This window comes from Lytechinus pictus, chromosome 3, assembly GCF_037042905.1.
Source record: "Lytechinus pictus isolate F3 Inbred chromosome 3, Lp3.0, whole genome shotgun sequence".
In the NCBI taxonomy this organism is placed as follows: Eukaryota; Metazoa; Echinodermata; class Echinoidea; order Temnopleuroida; family Toxopneustidae; genus Lytechinus; species Lytechinus pictus.
In genome coordinates, this window is record NC_087247.1 from 5881340 (window position 1) to 5889872 (window position 8533).

The 8533-nt window shown below is 36.0% G+C and overlaps 1 long non-coding RNA gene across 1 annotated transcript; it reads right to left on the reverse strand.

Annotated features, from left to right (window-relative positions):
* Positions 1-1046: 1046 nt before the first annotated feature.
* LOC135153501 (uncharacterized) lies at positions 1047-7987 on the reverse strand. Its single transcript, XR_010292879.1, has 2 exons — positions 7651-7987; positions 1047-4928 (listed from the first exon to the last, which is right to left on the reverse strand). It is a non-coding gene; the product is annotated as an uncharacterized LOC135153501 (long non-coding RNA).
* Positions 7988-8533: the final 546 nt, after the last annotated feature.

An 8533-nucleotide genomic window follows, 5' to 3' on the forward strand; every position in this document is an offset into this window, starting at 1 on the left:
TGATGTCATTTTAAAATAGATGTTTCGTCTGGTTTGATTTTACTAGAGTGAACTTCACCAAAAACGATTTTGTTGAATAGGTTTTTCATTTTTTTATATTATACAGTATTGCAGATTAGTCTGAAGAATATTTTCTTAACATACGCTGCATAGTTTGTCTATTTTATTGCGCTCTCATCGAAAAATTTAACAATGCATTCAAAGATGCCATCCATACAAATTATACCATGGCACTCTCAAATCAAGAAGAAATGCTACTTTAAATAGACAATTCGAACGGTTATTAATCTGTGTTGGATGAATTTAAGTTATCCAAGGATAATTGATAGTTTTTTCCATTCTTTTGCTGAATTTTTGGATCAGGATTATTAATATAAACATGCATTTCATGAAGTTCACTCTATTTCAAAGGGCTGTATGAAAATAAGGTAAGAATAAACATACAGTGCGTCCCGCAAAAAAAGGAAATCTGTCTTTCAAGAATCTTTTCTTTGATTAGAGACCAAATACTTGAATCATAAAATCATTCTTTCAGACAACTGGGCATTTTAAAAAACGACTTGCGCAGAAACTTGGGTCTGAAGTTAAAAATCTAATCTGATTTAGAAAATCTAAAGAAAATTTAACCCCAAAAAACAAAAGATATGCTATGGAGTTATCCCTGTCTTACACAATGTCGATGTATCCTTCATAAAATCATCACACATTTTTCTGATCAACTATCATTTTAGACTGAAAGTTCAAGGTATTGTATGCGTGGACTATTTACAATTCTACGATGCATGAAATCAAAAATTGTGAAACCAATGAAAGACTGTTCAAATCATTTGCCAGGATTTGGATTCTAAAAAAAATGATTTTGTGGGACGCACTGTATAAAAGTTAGGAAAGAGAGGGGGTGAAAGGTAAGAGGGGAAAAAAGAGAGACAGTTTCATAAGAAACTGTTACGAGACAGGGGCCGCAGTTCAGGGGGGGTCCTCATACTTTAAAACCGTTATGCGGCCCCTGTACTGTGAGAATAAATACAAGTAGCCAAACAGAGGTGTAACACGATTATTTCATCCAGGCAACATAATAAATTCCTAAATTTAATCATGTGCCTACTATAATTCATACTTATCCAATGTATAGAGAGATACCAGCAATTAAAAGATTGCAATTATACATTTTCACTTTAAAAATTTATGCATAATTGCTCGATAAAAACTTATTTTGGCGACCATGTCAGATGAGAATTAATGAACTGTGAAACAAGAAATTATACTTGATTAATTCACATGAGAAATTAGACTTGATTAATTCACATGAGAATTCATATATTTAAAAGTTACTTTTTCAGGAAAGAATTCCATAAATGTTTTTAAAAAACCAGGTCTATTAAAAAAATCTTCCTTATGATTATCACATAGTTTTCATAATGCAAATTGCATCTGAGAGGGGGAAGGCCATGGGCTTACTATTGTTATATACTTTTGCACGTACTTCGACTATGTACTTCTACCGTACTTCTGGTTGCGAACCAACCGTGTCTAAATTTATGACTGAAGAGACCCACCACCCCACCCCCAAAAGTAAACTAAACAAATCAAAGCATTAAAAAAACAAAATATTGGTTGAAAAAAGAATCAGCTTTAGTGTATTCATGTATTAAAGGACAAGTCTACCCCATAAAAATGTTGATTTGAATCAATAGAGACAAATCCAACAAGTATTATATATATATATATGAAAATTTCATCAAAATAGGATGTAAAATAAGAAAGTAATGACGTTTTAAACTTTTGCTTATTTTCCACAAAATAGTTCACAACATGTACAAATCAGTGACATGAAAATGAGAGTGTCGATGGTGTCCCTCACTATTTCCTTTGTTTTATCGTTTGAATAACACAATATTTCAATTTTCACAAATATGACAAAGTGGACCAAGTTGACTGAAAGTGTTAAAACAATGGTAATTTCAAATGTTCAGGGCTGAATAAAATGTCCCTTCACATGAGAGGAAAATTATAATATTTCACATAATAATAATTTCACATACAAAAGAAACAGTGAGTGGGTGTCATCATCAGTTCCCTCATTTTACATATAGACCAGTATGTGCACATAACTGTTATGTGAACTTATGCGGAATTTAAAAATGTCATAACTTTCTTATTTCAAATCCGATCTTGATGAAATTTTCAGCTTTATGTTGTTGGATTTTTCACTTTTTATTCAAATCAACTTTTTGTTGGCGTGGACTTGTCCTTTAATATACACATAAAATATATCATTCTATATATCTATTGTTTGCTTATTCATTGCTTTATTTGAATAATTATTTAATTTACACTATTTATTTATTCATTCATTCAGTAGATGGCAAAACATTACAATGACTAAAGCAATAACATAAATAAACCGAAAAATGAAGAGTATTTTAATTTATCCATATGAATTTTGTTATATAATATATTGTGAATAATCCCTTTGCCATGGTTCCAATCAATGAAAAATTTACCAACGGACAAATAAATTGTATAAATCGCTAGACAATCATATACTGTTGTAAATAATAGAGAAACATTTATATGTATTTTTTATTGCAACGTACACCTTGGCATTCAAAATGAAAATTGCCATACAGCTGGTGAGAGTATATAACAGGGTTCCCAGCATGAAGGAAAAACTAATTTCCTTGGTTTTCCCCTCATTTTTCTCTGATGAAGTTTTAAAATTCCACGATAACTATTTTAGCCCATTTCCATTTTCTTATATCGAGAAGCAGTTCTGGATTCAAAGAGGAATCACTAAAATTTAAAAGAAATAACAAGAGCCAGTCATCCAATGGATCTTCGATTTTACGCAAATCGAAATTTCATTACTTTTCCCAATTTGAGGCATTTTTATCAAAACACGAGACTTTTACTGATTTGATTAGAAGAAGAGAAAATTCCTGATTTCCCTAATGGCTTGGGAACCCTGTATACTCAAACTTACTGCACGTAACTATTAAGTATGAAATTGTATTAACAATATCATCAAACAATTGTGTGGAATTATCTTTTGTAAGATAAAAGCGAATATCAAAATGCCTCTATTTAATGATGTAACCATAGAGTGTTCCCCAGCCAAAATTAAAGTGGGGCCACAACGCGTAATGACTCCGCATTCCAAGGGGGAGAAAAGAATGAGGAGATGTGATATATAGCTCATTTGTTGTTTTCATCGCTAGATTCGGTTGAAAGTTGCCATGCAGCATTGCATTTATTCAATTTCACTTTGACTCCTTGCTTTGCGGTTTCTTTTACAAAATATCACGCGTCTAGTCTGCATATGGCCTATAAGGTACTGCCCAAAATTGTGATATGAGTCTCTTGCTCTTTGGCATTAAAAAGTACACCCCTTCCAACATTTGAAGGGAGGGGCTGACACTAAAATACAATTCCAGTTGTAATTCGCCCAAAACGCAATTTCTTGCGCAGTTTTCTTATAGAACGAACAAGAAAAGCTGTTAGAAAATGTGATCAAGACGTTATTTCAATTAACTCCTTTTTTTCGTTTGCACAAGCGCGCGTGTTTTGTCAGTGTTTTGTTATGTTTTGTTTTTGTTTTAGCTTCACAGATTGGGAAGTGATATAATTAAAGCCTGAAACTGTTGGGGCCTTTCTGCGCTCAGATAACATTTCTTTTAAATTAATATTGAACCTTTAAGAATGCTGCAAAAACTGAACCCATGTACGACAAGGTGGTTTTATTTATAACAACTGAATGGGGCGCGAGAATATGATATTTTGAGAAGAATCATGCGAGGAAGCAAAGCGACCGAGATTGACGGAACATTGCCCCTAAAGTATCTGAAGACTAACTTTAATGCATTCACATTTAACAAGAATTCATTAGGGAATCGCCATGGACCAAAATAATGTGGTGTTTTTACCGAAATCCAAAATAAGTCTTAAACAATTAGAAGCTTCACGCGGAACTACAAATATATGATATTCCGCCTCCTTCTACTCCACCTCATCCTCCTTTCTAGTATCATGGTTATGGGACAGGAACATAAACGAGAACAAAAAATACTAAAGCACAATTCAGTCGTGCATCTACGCCGGAAAAGCAAATGGAGATTAACTTATCTCGTTCTTCACCTTTTACCTTATCTGTCTGAATATCCCCCTAAAACGGATCAAAGAGAAGACGGAACGTTAAGTTTCTCGGCATTTTGGGGGCCGGCAGAAGACAAAGTGGATCCTTGATCACTGGCATCACCCCTCATCATGATGAGACTGCATCTGGTCAACTTTCCAACACCATGGTATTACCTTCGTCGATCATTTTCTTGCTCATCGTCCACACCCACCTCCTGATGGTGAAACGGTAGGTCCTCTCGAATTGGTCGCTCAACAATGACGTCAGACCTCGTCTCACCCAGTCGAGTTTGGCTCTTGTGAGATGGAAGCTACTTTCCCCAAAGCCGAGAGGCCGCGGAACGGTTTTGAAAGTGTGTGTGTGTGGGGGGGGGGGGTGCTGATCATGCAATAAAATCAAAATCTGATGGTAATTTTTACGTTTTTGTACACGTTTATGGGAAAGAAAAAAAAAAACCTCCCCTGGTTCCAAGGCCTCTGTAGAGGGCTGCTACTGATGTTGATTTGGGTCTGAGGAGTAGGGGGGAGGGGTAGAGATAATTTGAACTTTGATAGGTTCCCTCTATAGCTTCCCTCTCACAAGGGCCAGACTTGACAACATCTCACCGTAAGATGACCAAGCAGTCACTAGCAAATCTGATCCAACATCACCTCCTCATAAAAATCTGCTCCAATTCTCGCTGACAAGACCGCCTGGATGGTGATGATTGTGTAGTCGACCGGGTAATCGCGGGGGTAATCGATTGTATTCCTTTTGGGTAGAAGTCGTAGTCAACATCGTGTTCATTCTTGTGCTGATGGAGAAAAACAAAAGGTAGTAAAGAACATGCGAAACAGGCATATATGATATAAATCTACATACATGTAGTCCGTAACAGTGTCATCAACAACAACAAAATAACAGACAAAGAGCGGGCCTAGGCCTACAACTATGGCAACTTATTCATTATGGCAACTTCCATGGTAACAGGGTTCCAACTTCCAACATTTGGGGGGGAGTAAAGGCGGACATGATTTGTTTTTCCTGGTTCGCAAAATCGAGTGCGAAGCGCAAGCTAATGTTTTACTTGCTTACTTTGCGTGATATTTTACCAAAGAAATCATTCGAGCGCGAAGCGTGAGCTGAAAATGTTGGATATACTAGATAAGTGGACGTTCAAGCATCTTTGTGACCATGAACAAGATGGGTATTTAACTAAACAATTAATGCGAGCGCGTAGCACGAGCTGAATTTTTTTTACATTCAGCACTTTCTTGTAATTATTAACATGCAGGATGCGTATCTCGCTAAAACAAATAATGGAAAGGATAATCATGAGAAAAATAATTTGTGTATATTGACTTGACAAATTTGTTTGTTATATAATCTAATTGATGTATGTTTATGTACTCATTTACGTTGTGTATATATCTATTTTGATTATGATGTGATGTTTTTGGTTTTGAATAAACTTGAACTTGAACTTGAACATTGGATTTTAAGCCCAATATTAACCTATGGAACAGATCACTTATTCATCTCAATCAACAAACAGTGCGAGCGGGATGCGCAAGCAAAATGTGAATTTTATATAATGACCTCAAAGATTTGTGTTAGTGACTAATATTGTAGGGAGCTAACCATGACTGGATGAGAAAATTTCAAAAGTAAGAAGTGCACTTTAGGATGTTCATGACAGCATTTACATTTTTTTTTTCAGTTTTCAAAAATTCGGGGGTGGGGGGGGGGGGGCAATTGGGTGAGCAACGAGCCAGACAGGGGGGAAATGCCCCCGTGCCCCCACTGGGTGCAGATCCATAAATAGGCCTTGCCCCCCACAAAAAAAAATACGAAGGAAAGAGAGCGAGAGAATAAAAAGGAAGATGTTATAGACAAAAGATAAAGGAAGAAAGAACGGGAAGGAAGATAAACTGAGAGGAAAAAGAAATGAAGGGAGAAAAGAGAGGAATATATAAGCAAAAGGGAAAGGGGTCAGGGAAGGAGGGGGTGGCAAAAAGTTGAAAGCGAATAGAATTAAGGGAGTAGGGAAATTAAATGAAGAGAGAGAGAAAGAGAGGGTAAATGGTAGAAAGGTAAAATGGAAATAGAATAAAGAGAGAAAAAATGAGTTAAGTGAAAGAAGAAAACATAATTGGTCGGAAGACAAAGCGTGTAGTAGGAAAGAAACTGGCAGATCCAAGAGCCGAAGAAAATGAGACTAGTGAGATAATTAGCCAATAGCAAACCTCTTGACCCCTTCAGTCCACTGGGCCTATATCACCATAAAAAAATTCCCCTTGCGCTGAGCGCTTGCATTACCCCCTGTTTAATGAGATAATATCTTATTCATAATAGTTATGGGCTTAAAATGTCTCGTTTTTAAGTCAATATATGAATAGAAATAGTTCTGTTAGCGCTTCGTATTCTTCTTTGTTTGTTCATGAATACTAAAACTAATCATTTAAAATATAACCAAAATTTGAATATAACAAATTTAGATAGCACTTCGCGCGGCGATCATATTTTATCTATTCATCTTTTTAACTGAGCACGAATTTTTGCAATAGTCCTCAAAATTTCCCTTTTTAGGATTGGTCTTTCTTTTTAGTAACAAACGTATCGCATTCTTCTTCTTCTTCTTCGTTGTTCTTCCCCCGGTATTCGAGGATCAGCGGCTATCCGCAGGTTGGCATTCACGAATACACAGGATGTTTAAAATAAATCGTCAGTAAATCAACTGAAATATCAGCGTGCTGTCCACATCTGCATTATAATTTGTTTGGTTACATACATAATACTTTTATGCTTACAATAAACTTTTTTCAAGTCAATGAATATAGTAAATGATTTTAGCATGCGCTTCGCGCTCATGTTACCTGTTTAAAGAGATATGCGCCTTTTTTGTTTAAATATCAACAAAAGCTCGCATCATATTTAGTATCACACTTATCCTCTTCATAATTCTTTTAAAAGAAATATCCTTCTGCCCGTCATATATCTAGGCCTAACCCTAAATCCCGCTGTTATTTTTAGTATTTAAACAATCGCATTTCAATTATCATTTCTGATTGGTTAAACAATGCCAACTGATTTCCAATAATAAAAATGTGTAGGCTCAAAAATTGAGGAGTAACAGGAATAGGACAGTAAATTTGGTCTAAAAATGTCATATGTAGTCAACGTCAACATTTGTGAAGTATGAACATTTATTTCTATTTCATTTTTTCAGTCCCTTTTATGATAGGTTGCATTGACAATGCCAATTATAGCTTGCCATCGAAGATTTGAGATTTCTGGTACAAATGTTTCTTTATTTACTGTGATTGTAAAACAACCCTTCCATGAAAAAATATCCATAATCTTGTGAGAGTTCCCTAAAGTTCGCATAAATTACTGGCATAATTACACTTTGAATTAATCTTAGCAAACACCAATATTTTTACGCTTTGACGTCACTGATACTAAGCTGGAAAACTTAAAGGTTCCAAAAGTCTTTAAAACTTTCATGTAGATAAATTACTTCACTTACGTCTTACCTTGTACCTCGTTCGTAGGATGAGTGGTACACTCATTAGAAATTTGGCTGAAGACACTTTGATACTGAAGTACGTACCTATCTTCTCTCATACGCAGTAATATCAGGAACAAAAAAATCTGTCAGATGTCCAGAAGGTCAAGTGAATCTCAAAATACCATAATAATCAACACGATGTTTATGGGCATTAACGGAAAAACAAGACAAGATTTGAGAACACCAATCCGCTGTTTAAATCAGCCATCTTTTGTTGTCGTTGCCCTATTCATGGCTTGCACTTCCTGTTTTTTGAAAATACATTCACTCTCGCCTGCACCAGATCAGCTATTCAAACCTTCACGCCATTGTGTCATCTTTTCGCCTCAGTGCTTATCACCAAGGTCCTATTGTAATGGGAGGACATTCAACGTTTTTGTGAATGGATTCATAGTGATTGTCTCCGTCAATGTCGTTTCAATAAAATTCCAAGGCTCTGCATGTTCGTTCACTTCGACTTGTCCATACAGGGGCGGTGGCGCGCGCGCTCAGGGGCCCTTTCCCTTCCCCCCCCCCCCCCCAAAAAAAAAAGAGAGAGAGAGAGAGAGACAAAGAAAAAAATCCCATAGGAAAGAATACTCTTTTTTTAATGAAATGTCCCCTTTGTGATATCGCCTTTTTTTAATCTACGCGTTTTCGTCCCTGAAGTGGATTTTTATTATTCACTTTCCCCCTTTTCACCCTTGAAGAGGCACGTATACAATAGTTACACTGAAGCTATAAATGGGAAAAACAAATTCCACTTTGAACAATATATTCAACAAACTTTTTATGCTTTAAAAGGGCATTAGGCATCTCGTGCAAATGACCTCACGGCAGTGGCGGATCCAGATAGGGGCCACTTTATC